The sequence below is a fragment of the Pleurodeles waltl genome, chromosome 1_1 (assembly GCF_031143425.1).
Source record: "Pleurodeles waltl isolate 20211129_DDA chromosome 1_1, aPleWal1.hap1.20221129, whole genome shotgun sequence".
In the NCBI taxonomy this organism is placed as follows: Eukaryota; Metazoa; Chordata; class Amphibia; order Caudata; family Salamandridae; genus Pleurodeles; species Pleurodeles waltl.
In genome coordinates, this window is record NC_090436.1 from 489,323,304 (window position 1) to 489,337,517 (window position 14,214).

Here is a 14,214-nt window from a genome sequence, read left to right on the forward strand (position 1 = left end):
ATTGGGTAGGGGTCCTGCAGGGGTGTAAAGGCATGATTATTGCATCTGTGTGTGCCATTGTGTGCAATGAGTGGGTGACCCTGTACCCCAGTGCTTACATTCTTGTGTAGGACCTTGTGTGATAATTGTTTTGGGGTCTGTGTGGGTATCTGTAGTGGACATGCTTTGGTGATGGGTTTCCATGCTTTGTTGTTGCATACAGGGCTTGGTGTTAGGACGGGTGGTTTGTGATAGTGGGACATATGTGAGGTATTGGAGTGATGGGGGTGAGGGTGGGGGTATGTGATAGCATGCTGTTAGGGTGGGGGATATGGTAGTAAAGATTTGACTTACCAGAGTCCATTCCTCCTGCTACTCTTGCAAGGCCCTCAGGATGCAGTATAGCCAAGACCTGCTCCTCCCATGTTGTTAGTTGTGGGGGAGGAGGTGGGGGTCGTCCGCCAGTCCTCTGAACTGCAATCTGGTGTCTTGAGACCACCGAACACACCTTCCCCCGTAGGTCGATCCACCTCTTCCTGATGTCATCCCTAGTTCTTGGGTGCTGTCCCACTGTGTTGACCCTGTCCACAATTCTACGCCATAGGTCCATCTTCCTAGCTATGGAGGTGTGCTGCACCTGTGATCCAAATAGCTGTGGCTCTACCAGGATGATTTCCTCCACCATGACCCTGAGCTCCTCCTCAGATAACCTGGGGTGTCTTTGCGGTGCCATGGGGTGGTGTGGGTGATGTGTGAGGTGGCGTGTGTTGTGATGTGTGAGGGTATGTGTTTGTGTGTATTGTGTGAGGTGCGTGGATGTTGTGTGAGTGATGGTGTTGTGTGCCTGTGGATGCTGGTTTGTTGTTGGTGGTGTCTCTCTGGCCTTCTATCGCAATTCTGGTCGTAAGGGTTTGTGGGTGATGTGGGTGTGTGTTTTATATTGCATTGGGTGTGTGGGAGTGGTGTGTATATGTGTATCAGGTGTGTGTATTTGGAATTGTCCAATGTGGTTGTGTTTTGTAAATGTGTGTGTATTTTGAGCGTGACGGTGTGTACCGCCATTAAAACACAGCGGTTGAAAGACCATCATGTGGATTCGTGGGTCATGATAGTGTGGGCGTATTCCTGTCGGCGTGACGGTGTCGGTTTTGTTATCGCCAGTTTATCACTGACCTTTGGTGTGGCGGACTTGTTTGGGTGTCTAGATTTTGGTGGATTCTGAGCTGTGGGTCGTAATAGCTGTAGCGGAATTCCGCCGCCACAGCGGTGTGTTGGCGGTCTTCTGCACGGCAGTAAGCGGGATTTACCGCCAATGTTGTAATGAGGGCCCATGTCTTTAAAGTTTAGACTTGCCTTATTGACTAATATCGGCCTCTTTTTTAACTACACAGTTCCCAAATAGGGACCACTTTTGTTTTGGTGCCTGGGCCTATTTCACTTCCTGTACGACTGGCTAATAAATTGACCAGGGCTTGCAAATACTTTGTCAGAGACAATTCTAATTTCAGTCTAAATTCAGGGGTTATCGATCCACCATTGATGCTCTATTTTTCCCAACATAATGCATGTTTCTGACAGATACTTCTAACTGCTGATTTCTCACCTTTAGAATATCCCCAGCCATTAGGCTGGATCTCAGTGGTTTTAACACCAATGTTCCTGGTTGCCAGAGCACTGTGCAGCTCTTCATTGACTTTGCTGTATGCTGAAAGTGATGATGGAGCCATTTATAACTGCTATCCCTGCCCTCCGATGAGAGTGCCTTTCTTTCTGTTTCTTCGTACGTGGATCCATAGCTTGACCCAACCTTTTTCTCATTCATTATGCATTTTTTGATGAAAATTTTTTTTTTTTTTTGTGTGAAAACGAACTATGAGCAAGATGTATCAAAGGATTTTACCCATTCTTTGTCTATGGGAAAATGCTTTAGTACCTATGGCCATATGTTTCCTCCTAAATTAACCTTGTAGGGACTTTCCTGATGGAATGTCTGTGACAGATCCCCAAGAGCTGTCCCTCTGGTGTCTGGGAACAGAGCATGGCTCCACAGAGGAGTGTGCCCTTCTAAACCCAAAGGTGATCCTGGAACGCAAAGCTGCACACTGCTGAACACTGAAAGAAGTCTCAGAAATCCTGCTTCCAGTGGAAGTCAAGGGCTCAGACCAGTCCCTGCTTCTGAGGTTGTTACTCCAACAGGTCCTTGCAGTGGTCCATATATTCTGGTAAGCCCAAGATGAAGCAGAAGCACAAGAAGACCAAGCAGGATTTGTCCCACACCACGTCAAGCTGAGAAGTTATGAGGATGCCACAGTGCCTTGAGGTCTTGCTCCTGAACCACTACAGAGAAGAATCCTACAGTTCACAATAATACTTGCTGAGTTTCCGGGGCCATCAATGATGCCACAACACATTGAAGCCTTTCATGAGGACATGTTGCACATTTTTGGTACTCATCTGGCCCCACTGTGACTTTGGGCTCCAAGAATCCACAGAGGCCTTCAGACAGGAATGCGCCACCAGCTCCCTCTCAGCATTATCTATGTCTCCTAAACCCACCTCAGGTTCTGCGCCAACTTCTGATTCAGCACCAAAATTCATGCTGGTCCCTTTGGCATCAACACTCACACCAAAGCATCTGACTTTCCTATAGCTTTATCTGACTCTGAGCTGAATTCATCTCAGGCCCGGCAGAGGTTATATCCTGAAGCCATATCAGTGCACCTGGTCCAGTTCAATCTGACTCAGGCAGAATAATGCCTTTCCCTAGTAGCCGCGATACACCGCTCCAAAAACGTTTTGGTTTGTTGGGTTTAAAGCTACACCACACTTCTCCAAAACATTTTGGTTCCAATTCTGATCAGAGCCAGCCAGTCTTTGCAGAAGACAATGAAGATTAGGGGGTTATTTCCCCACACACTATGATGATGCAAGTACATTTTTATATGTACTTGTGTTTCCATATGTTCTTGTAATTACATTTCTCTATGTACATGTAGGAGACCGGGAGTTGGACACTCCCTTGGACACTGGATTGTGTTCTACTCCAGGACCACCAGTGTAAGAGAGTGCCCCCTTTGCCATGGTAATCAGATATGCAGCAGAGGTATTGGATTTACAAATGCCTAAGGAAGTCAAAACGTACATACTAGTAGAAGTGTTACATCAGTGACACACTTCATTACAATCTTTACTTCCATTTAATGAATTCCTGACTGACACCCTTATGGACACCTGTCTAGCTCTTTTCTACAAGATAACACCAGTGAAAGGACAGGTTGCCAGAAGCCACGGACTGGTAGCAGGTGATTCTGAAGTTTTGATGCAGCACACTACTCCAAGAAGTTTGGTGGTTCAGGCTACCACTAGTGGGGTGAGTCCCAAATCTTTCCCTGTAACTCTTCCTGACTGACAGTCAGAATGGATTGAAGGATTAGGGATTTTCCTGGCTCGTCTACCCCACTGGTCAGTCATTGCCGACTTGTTGCAGAGTTATAAGAATATTTAAGGACATCGTTGGTGAGATCTTTCTGGCAGCCCTAGAAAAATGTTGGTCCAACTGGGCTTAACTCATCTAGGATGATCAGGATGCTGCAAAGTTCATCATCCGGTCTGGGCTGGACAGTAGAGGCTGCATAGGCAGAGTACTTGGTGCTATTGTGGTGCTTCAATGGCATGCTTAGAAGCAATGCATAGGCTTCTTAGGGAACACACACGTCTCTTTAATGGGCAAGCCATTTGATGGGTTTTGTCTGTTTGATGAGAAGGCAGATTCATTGTTGGGTGGCTTTAAGGAAAGCAAACTACAGCATGTTCTTAATGTCTTTCCACCCCTGTGAGACAGCACCCTCATCAGTTTTGTCCCTTCACCCCCAAACAGACACTCCAGCCCTTTTGGGTGTGGGGGTCAACCAGACACCCCCATGCCATCAGGGTCAAGGCACTTCCCAGGACCCCAGCCCTATGGAAACAGCCTCTAAACCTCTCTAGTTTGCCCTTCTTGGCACACAACCTTCCTGTGAAAGGCAGATGAGGGGGGGGACATTTCCTCCACAGATTGCAAAGGGGGGCTTAGTAAGGATACATGTGGCACAGTTTAAGACATATTTTTCCCAGAACAGAAAGAAGTGAGTGTAATGGACAGTGATTGACAAGAGACAAAGTAGACAATGCAATCAAGAACTTCCAACAGATGTCATTTTCCAAGACGTGGTTTACTGGAATAGTGTGATAGACCATAATGACTGCTGTGGCATGGTCTCAGACTATGAGTGCAGATAGATGAGTGCTCTAAGATGGATCTGATGTCATCGACCATAGTGAAGGGTGTAGTTTTCATACTGTACTGGGTTATAAAACCTGATTGTTAATCATCTAATTGAAAAATGTATTCTACTTAAGTGGAGATCGGGTTGTTGACTGCTGTCCCTAGTATCGGGGGTGGCATTGGGAGTAGAAAGATAGGCGGATAATTTATGAGCGGATTGGGATTTGAAAAAGGCTTCTTTAGCAAAGGTAGCACAACAGAATGCTTCTAGAAGTGAGGCACTAGGGCCACAGATAAGAATAGGTAGTGTTTGTAGGTAAGGAGTAAATGTGTGGAGGACTGGGATCTAGAGGATAGCCCAACCTAATTGCTAAAAGAGAGTAATGATTTCACAAGTGAGAGAAGAGAATGAAAAGCTGTTGAATAAGCTAGAGGGACAGTTAATGATGTCAAGGGATTCCAGGGAGGGGGACCAAGAAGGTTGCTTGAATATTATGAATTTTTCCCCAAAAGAAAACTACAAGCTTATCACAGAGCTCCTGTGATGGAGTAAAGCATATGTGCACCTGGCAGGACGAGATAAGCCATTTACAACAGGGAACAACTCTTTGGTGAGATTGCTGGTGTTTGTATTCTCATGGCGAAATAGCATGCACATGCAGACCAGACTAATCATTGGTGATTCCTGATAGCTTTTTGTGTACAAAATGTTAGATTCAAGAGACAAGGAGCTTCTCCAGTAGAGGTGGGTGGAACTCACGGAGTTTCACTCCGCGGAATTCCGCAGAGTTACATAATAACTCTGCAAGATTATGTGGAGTTTCGCAAGTGGACAGAATTCCACATCAATCTGCTTGCACTGATTTTTAGCACAGGAGCTTGCTCTGCACTGTTAAATCAGTGTGAACAGCACCACGCATCACGCCAGAGTGCGCTACTTCATTCTGCTGCTCAAGTAGATTTTCTACTCAAGCTGCAGGTTTCTCAAGGTGAACGGTTGCAACCTACCGCAACCGTCTGAGTTGAGAAATCTTCCCGATAAAGGCCACAACTCGCACTAGGGAACGCAAATTCTCACTTGCCAACTTATGTTGGCAAGCTACACAAGGAGCTTTGCTGGAACTCCATAATCCAAGTGGAACGCAGAGTGGTGAAAACTCTGCAAACTCTGCCGGCAGAGCAGAATTGTTTCACCCACCCCTACTCACCAGGCCTTTTCTAGTATTTTAGACTCCCACTGCATCTGTATGTGAGAGTAGGTTCATATTTCAGAGCCTTCTCGAATGGATGATTAATCTTAATACTCTTAAGTTAAAATTGTAAACACTACGAGCCTGATTCACAAAAGTAATGTACACTGTTGAGTAACTTTACAATTTTGAGTAAATGTACTACTTTTCGGTACTCACAAACTCTGACTGTAAGTTACTACTAAAAAAACAGGAATAGGTCTAACACTACACATGGTCACCTACTGGTACTTTAACACCATCCCACTCTGGAGGTTCCCGCACACATAGGTATATGTTTTAGTAGTAAATTTAGAAGGCACAAGGGGAGTTACTGGAAAAAAGGGGAACGTGCACCCACAAAAGAGTAAGCCCATTCCTATGTCAATCATAGGGTGCACTTCTATAGTAAATGCAGCTTTCAGAATACCCAAAACAGTTGTAAATGTGCTCCAGCTCATAGCTGTAGTAAACCCAGAACCACCAATGGCCAACCAATGGTACTGCAACATCCTCCAATAGAAAATAATGGAGGTAGGGACTGAAAATAAAACTTATTTGGAAATAATGTACCAAAAAATTAACTAGTTTAAATTTGTTATATATATATATATATATATATAGTTTTTGTTTTTGTTAAAGGAAAGCCAGGACACCTCCAATATGCGGTAAGTTCATATAAATTTATTGGAAAAAATGGAACTCCCCTCCGATGTGTTTCGGCCGTAGCATTAATCACGAATGGAGTTTGTATACAATACACATCTAACACCAAACACAAATGACGGACATTTGTACAAATACCAACACTATGGCCTACACAATGGCAGGCGTCTTTGAATATTATAATCATACTTGGTGTACTGCAGTAATCTAACAGGTGCCTGTGTATTTCATCATCCAAAATCAATATTACAATCATCTTATAATCATACAATCTTCATTATAGTGAGACATAGCGGGCTCGTATAATAGTTAAATCACATCTTAAACATTCCCTGTTGATCTAATTCATTGTATTCAACAGACCCAATCAAGCCCTAGTGGGCAAATTCTTGATTCTAAATATATGTTGCATAACTCATTTCTAATGGGAAACATCCATACTTAGTACATTCCATTTCTCAGACAGATCATGTTTAAATCATTATATATGTAATTCTAACAAGCCTACTGAAAATAACAAATATTCTTCGGTATCTACATTACACATGTTACAGCCACCCAAATTATACTGCAGCCCTATATCGACATTATCCAGTTTTAATTCGATTTGACACTGCCTACTACCATTAGCTTCCTATATTACCACCAACAATGTAGCATAAAATCAAGAAAGTTAACTAAACCCCACAAGCATATGACAGATAGATATAAAATTAAAATCATGCTAATGAGACTCGTACATTCAGTATTTTTCTTCTATTTATCCCAAATGAACACTAATTTCTTTACTGTAATTCAGCCCTGAGGGATCGAGTTTATCAAATTCTATTACATATTTAAATTCCAGTAGTCTTAATTCCTGTTCTCTGTTTCCTCCTTGACTGTTTGTCCTAACCTAATCAATCACTGCAAATCGAAGTAGATTTTCATTCCCAAAATGCTTGTCTTGGAAGTGCCTTGCTACAGGATAACTTTTATGTTAATGTTAATGACCTTTTTCAATTTAAAGATAAATGTAACTTTAATTTAAAAACAAAATAATGAAATGAAATAAAATGAATGTTATTTATAACATTTAGTAGTATTAATTGCATACAATAGATAGAAACGTTTTACTTTAATTCTTTTAAAATATTTTTGAAAATGATTTTAATTTAATACATACATTTATTGGAAATTTATTTTAAAACGTACTTATTAGTGTTTCTTAAATTATTCTATATTAAAAAGGTCATATACGAAATTATTTAGCATAGAAAAACTTACAATTACTTTGATAAAATGCTAATTAACTTTTATTCATTTACCTCCACTTTATTAAACAGAGATCTCTCCCTTGATTGCAAAGGTCTCCACAAAGTGTGCAGAAAGTAAAATATGGTCATAAAATCATTACTAGTAATAACTTTATCAGTCATATTTGATGTTTTTAATGACTCCACCTCCATTTTAGGGGGTGGGAACATGTAAGTCTACACTTTTGTTTACACAGCCCCTACCTGTTATTAAACAATAAGCACGAGGGTGGGTGCAGTTCCTTGTACAGCACAAAGGTGGTACACACATACTACTATGAAAAAAAGTGCTTAAATGCAATTGTAAGGCTTTTTGTTTTTAGAAAAACATGCAAAATAGCAAAAAAAAAACATAGAGTGAAGGTAAAAAATATTTTGGGTATTTTAGAATTAATTGAGTCAGATTGCGAGTACAGAGTTGGTGTATTTATATATCACTTAGATAAAGAACTGAAGTAATGAATCTTTATGCACATGAACTAACCTGTGCTTTGCATCATAAACGGATAAGAAATCAGGAGGTTTATGTGTTTGGACACTGTTTAGCATTCATTCGCTTAGCTACTGACCTGCTGAAATGGATCCGAAGTGTCCTTGCTTTAGGGATAACATGGAATGTAATAGCTCATAAGTATGTAAAGGAGTGGTTTATAACAGAACACTTATGAGCATATTTAAGAAAAGTGGTGCTGCACACAGTGCAGCGCCACTTTCTTTGCACCCCTTAGTGTCCCCCTACCGCCACCATGTGTGAGCCGTATTTAAAATGCAAAGCACCATGGCGCAGAGTAGGGGCAATAGCGTCACTTTTTTACAATATTGATGTACTGTGCATGAGTAGCGCCAAAATATTTGCTCTTCTCCTGCAGAGTACATAGGGGCCAATTGTATGCAATGGCATGCCCCCTTTTAACCTCTGCTCTGAGTAGGCATTAAAATTGCTGAAAAAAATGACCCAAGAAAATCTATTAGATTTCCTTGCACCATTATTTCGGCCAACCTAACCGGGGAATGCCCCCTTTGCATTAATTATGCCTGGCGCAGGCATAATGTAGCGCAAAGGGTTACAAAGTGGCGCAATGCATGCATTCTGCCACTTTGTAAATATGACGCTGTGTTTTTGCCCTTCTCAAGCCACATTAGCATGAAAAAATTACACTAATGTGGCGTTAAAATGGCTCTAGGCACATATTTTCAAGCCCCTAGTGCCTCCTTGCTCGACAGTTACAACATTTTTTTACGCAAATGTGGCCCAACGAGGCCAAAAACGATGTGCCATATTTACAAAGTTGCGAAAAGCATGTATTGTGCCACTTTTTAACCCTTTGGACTACATTATGCTTGCACCAGGCATAATGTATGCAAAAGGGGTGTTCCCCCATATGGGGTGGGCGGGCAAAAAAATTGCGCAAGGAAATCTAAGACATTTCCTTGCACCATTTTTTTGGGCACGCTTAACTCCTGCTCACAGCGGTCATTAAAACAAGGCTTCCATTGATTACAATGGGTCTTTGGGTGCTTTGCAAGATTAGCGTGAACATTTTGGATTCTAATCCTGCAAAGCACCGGACTAGCATAAAAAATTAAGATGCTGGTCTCCTAACTACTGCCATGGTGCACCATAGGCAGCGCCACTTTTTATACATCTGCCCCTTAATTCTAAAAATGTGCCATTAGATGCGTGAGGACAGCGTAGACGAATGCATCTTTACAGCATTCTACCAAACGAAAAAGATACGGTTGACACTCTGATCCTCAAAGAAGTCCTCTTCAATCTGGATAAACAGTTTACAGATCCAGGGAGCCACTTTTTGATTACAGATGGTGAGATATTAGAAAAAAGATTGCTCTCTGCAATGTGTATGCATTCAATCACACTGATATTTGTTTAAGCAGTTCTTCAGGGATTTTTGACAGAATTATCCAATTATAAAATATAAGGCACGGTTGCAGTTCATTTATGTGCTACAACTATAATGTCTGCTCTGCAGCTACAGGGTGGCGCAGGACCAAAATCCTGGTTGTTCAGGTTCGCACCAACTTTGGTTCTCCGTTATGAGTAATTTCGCATTTGTAGATAATAATTCTCAGAGTTTGGAAATACTGAGACATTTTGAAAAGATAAATAGAAAATGATACATTTCATGAATCCTGGGATGTTGTATTAGTTGGAATCCTACATGCCGATTGTTCGTAGCTATTTAATTGCAAGATGCGTAGATGCCAAATAGCTCTGAGCAATTGAAAACGCACAGTAATATGTTCGAGGTGATTTAAAGGGACACAGGACGACGTGTTTCTGGAAATGCTGAGATCTGACGCACTGTACATATTGCGGGTAAGAGACCATAGAAATGTAGCGTTGCTCTGTGCATGCCATTCTTATAGATAGTGCCCACCTCATTGACATTTGAGCTTCCGCACTCCCATCCTGCAATAGGAGCACAACTGATGCTACTCCCGCTCTAGTCACCTCCAGTCACCTCATGTTGGATCTGCACCTTCCAGCCTCACCCTGCTGGCCACTCTCATCACACACCTAGGTAAGGTGAGATGCACAGGCTATGGGACCTCACACCCCTCCCAGGCTTGCACCAAAAAAAAAATATATATATTATTGAAGGGAGAGCTGCTGAGAAAGAACTCCGGGAAACACAGTAAATCTCTACCGCAAGGCAAAATTCGTTATTATCAAAAACGACCTCATCTCCTACGCTCATAACTTGCACTGCAGGAAATTACCTTTGGCTCTGGGATTTTGGGATTTCTCACCATCGCTCACATGGTACAGCTGCCAGCATTAGGCTTTATTTAGTGGCCCTGGAAAGAGTATCTACTTACCTCATCAATACTATCTATCAACTTGGCAGCTTTTGATTTGAGATACCAATTGTTCTGGGTGTTCATTCACAGAAATGCCTACCTTTGTATACAGGTTATAATATTCAGTCCCCCAATTTATTTGTTCCTTAATCTTGCCTATCACCTTCATACACAAGCCCCTTAACTAGCTCCTACCCTTAATGTGTAAGTCACACAACAAAACAAAAAGCCGTCAACAATAAGGGGTTCACTGATTAACTTCATCTGTTGCTAAGAATGTGAAGCATTCGATATAGTCGTGCCTACTTATAGTTCTTCTGGCATGTCACATTTACAATAATATTGAGCAGATTGCACAATTGTCTGATGATCTGTGCTCTTAGTTCTGCAAAATATTGATTATAACTGTTTTTACCAACTGATTTCTTCCCTTTATTACCTATACCACTCTACAGAGGTTTGGCTGAAGCCATTATAGAATTTATTGTTTTGTTGCATGAGTATTTTCATATATATTGTTTGTAAGGTTCTATAGACTGTAAAGTTCTACTTCAATTTTCAGGAAATTTCCTTACTTCGGCTTCCACTTTAATACCTTGTCTCTAAAGGTCTCTTAGCTTTTTGTAACCCTAAGGAACCACCTTTCTTTTATATGGCCATGTTGATCATCGCACATTCTGTCATCCTGAAAACATGAACAAGAATGGTCTAGCCACCTCGCTATGTGGCCACTTCCGCGGCTTATCAAAGGCATGCACATCTGCACCTCTCCATGTATCAAAGCGAAGTGCGGCTGGTCACAATGCTCAAAAATGTAGGACTATCTCTTCCAAACTCCTTTTAAAATTCCTCAAATCTAATTGCCTCAATAACTACTCACTTTATATTTGAATAATATCAAACTTAGTGACAAAACAATTGAAACTTAAAAGAAAGTGTTGGGACGAGACTGCTCCCTGCACAGTAAATGACCATGTATCCATGCCTGAGAGGCAGAGTGCATTTGAAGCTGGTATCCTGACTTTGTGTGAGCCTAGCATCACCCTAATCTAGTCTGTGTGCAGACATCAAGGTCTGCCCTGTTAATGCAAGACCCAGGCTATTCTGTTCCATAGGGGATGCATAAAGCAAATCCTCACAGTGGGCACAAGAATATTGTCCATGCACAGGAGAGATACATAAAACAGTGATGGCAGTATACTGTGTTTTGTGAATCTTTAGTGTGATAAGAACTTTTCTCTGTGCTAGAGAGAGTGTGGTCTACTGACACATTCGTGTAATATTCTGCAATTATGTGTACATCGAGACCCTTGTGCTGACATACTGTGTGCATGTAGTAAATGTTTAGCACATGCATGGTAGCAGGCACTGTGTCTGATCCATTTTGGATGCCACTGGTTTAGCGTTGCACAACGTGGAGGACAAGTCTTCCTCAGAGAGTGGAAGTGTATTGCCTGAATTCCTATGGCTGAAGAGTAGAAACCCAAACACTAAAGTGAAGGAGAATGAAGAAAGGATTCTTCTTGGAAATGCAAAGAGGGCCTTGCTAGCAAAAGGCTGCTGATTCATTCTTCCTGAACACTGCCATTTGATAGACAGTAAGGGTGAGTGGTGTGACTAAATTTTCTTTTGTTCCAGGTGAAGATGTTTTTACACAGGGCCGCTCCTTTTGTCTGCCTCAAATCACAATTTCAGGAAGGGTGATTACACCCAGGAGCAGAGATCTGACACTTCATTGTGCCCATTCTTCTACTCGATTCAACCCATTGGTATTTGCTGTGAGAGCAATCATTTTGCTCAAATTCTATTTCTGAAAAATAGCAGGACAAGGCATTTGAAAGAGAACCAACCAAAACCAGTTCTGCAACCCTGTTGATAGTAGACGCATCTCATTTCTGAAAAGTGTACATAATAGGGGATACACACCATCCCACTTTTTTCCATTTCCAAGTTCATCTTGGCCAAGGAAGGGAGAGCTCCTCAGAGTACTTGAAGAGCTGCTGCATGGCTAGAACTAGTGTCTGCCGGACAGTCCATCTCCCATAGGTTTAGAGGTGTAGTGTCCTCCCCAACCTGGGTACCCGTCAATGAATATGCCACACACAGAGCTATGTATTACACATCTTTATTCTTCAGCGTGTGACCTCAAACTCAACATTCTAACCCTCCATTCACTTCACCACATTCTAGTACCCGTGTCATTATTCTTCGGAGTTCTTCAGGATCCAAAAAGGTTCCATCATACAAGACACAACATCTCCCCCTCTGTTAAATAAAAAGTCACATCATTTTTTACAACATATATACATTATAATTCTTCAATGAGTCTTCTTGGTACTTTTATGACTCATCCAGATCATATATTTGAATACTGGGAATCAATAATCAGATGGTTCATGATCTGCTTTGGCGATGTAGGGGTAATGACTGTCTGGGACTCTCCAAGGGTGTACTCTGATCCAGTCTCTATATTGACATTAACGTTTGAGAAGTGATGAGCCACCATTTTGATGTGCGAGGAATCTCGTTGGATAGATTTCTGGGGCGTTGGGGTGTCACCATGTGCTCTTTGATGTTTACAACTTGAAATGGCTCAGCATCAAAAGGAGCATCATATTTATATCATTGTGGCTGACAAACAAGAACTCAGTCTCCTCATTTGAAAAAAAATGTTCTTCCCATGTTGCCTTTTGTCAGCATATGTCTTCATTTTCTGCTTATGACTCAAGTCTGTGTTTCTGTATCAGTTTAAGATCTGACGTTGGTCTAATGCAGTAACTTGGTCATTATGGCTCTCCTGAACATCAACGTTGCAGGGCTTTCACCTGTGGTCGAGTGAGGAGTCAAATGGTAAGCTTGTAGAGCAGAATTCAAGACTGTCTTGAGGTTGAGTTTCTCTAATACAGCACATTGAGCAGCTCCCTTTAACGTACTCATGTAACGTTCAAAAAGGCTGTTAGCCTGTGGTCAAAGAGGTGTGCTCTTCTGATGCTTCCCATTAATCAGATTGAGAAATTCTCTGAATTCTCTGCCACTAAAAGGTGGACCATTGTCGATTTTTAAAATTGTAGGAATGCCTCATGTCATAAAGATACCATCCAATCTTTCAATGACTGTCCTGAGTGAGATCTTCAACTAATGGGAAGTGAGAGTATTCATCCACAATCAACATTAGGTTATGTCCATTGTCAAGTAGACCAAAAAAGTCAACAGCAATCCTTTCCCAGGCATGCTTGGACATCTCTGACATGTTCAAGGGGAGGGGAGTAGTTTTCGTGGACAGGTAGTTGCATAGATGACAGTTTTTAAATTCTTTTTCAACTCATTCATTGAGATGAGCAAACCAGACTTGCTTGCTGAGAGCTCGTTTAGTGATGATTTCACAATGTCCTTAATGAGCCACTTCAATCACTTGTTGTAGACTCTCCGGAATGACCATTTTTGAGCCTCTCAGTATAAGTGATTCTTGTGTCACTGACAGTTCATCTTTGACAATCTTGTATTTCTGATACTCATGGTCACTGGTAAGAGGTCGAGTATGCCAGTTCAACGACTGATGCGTAATAATGTCTTTCAATAACAACATATGACTATCTTCACTCTTGGCAGTGCCAATTTGTTCCAAAGAAACAGCTGGTGTGTTCAATTTCACAATGAAATGTATGCAGACTTCAGCAGTCTTTGATGGGATACCTTGACATTGTTTGGCCACTCTTAAGAAGTAGTCAGCAGGATTTTGATCTTTCCATGGATGAAGTACAATTGTGCAGTTGTACTCTTGCAATCTTAGACCACAACATTCAATTCAAGGAGGCCTCTTGGCTTTTGGATTGCCAAAGATAGTCAGCAATGCTTGATGATCTGTCACAAGCATGAAAGGTTTTCTATACAGGAATACATGGAAATGTTCACAAGCCCACACCACTGCTAAACTTTATTTTTCAGGTTGTGAATAAGC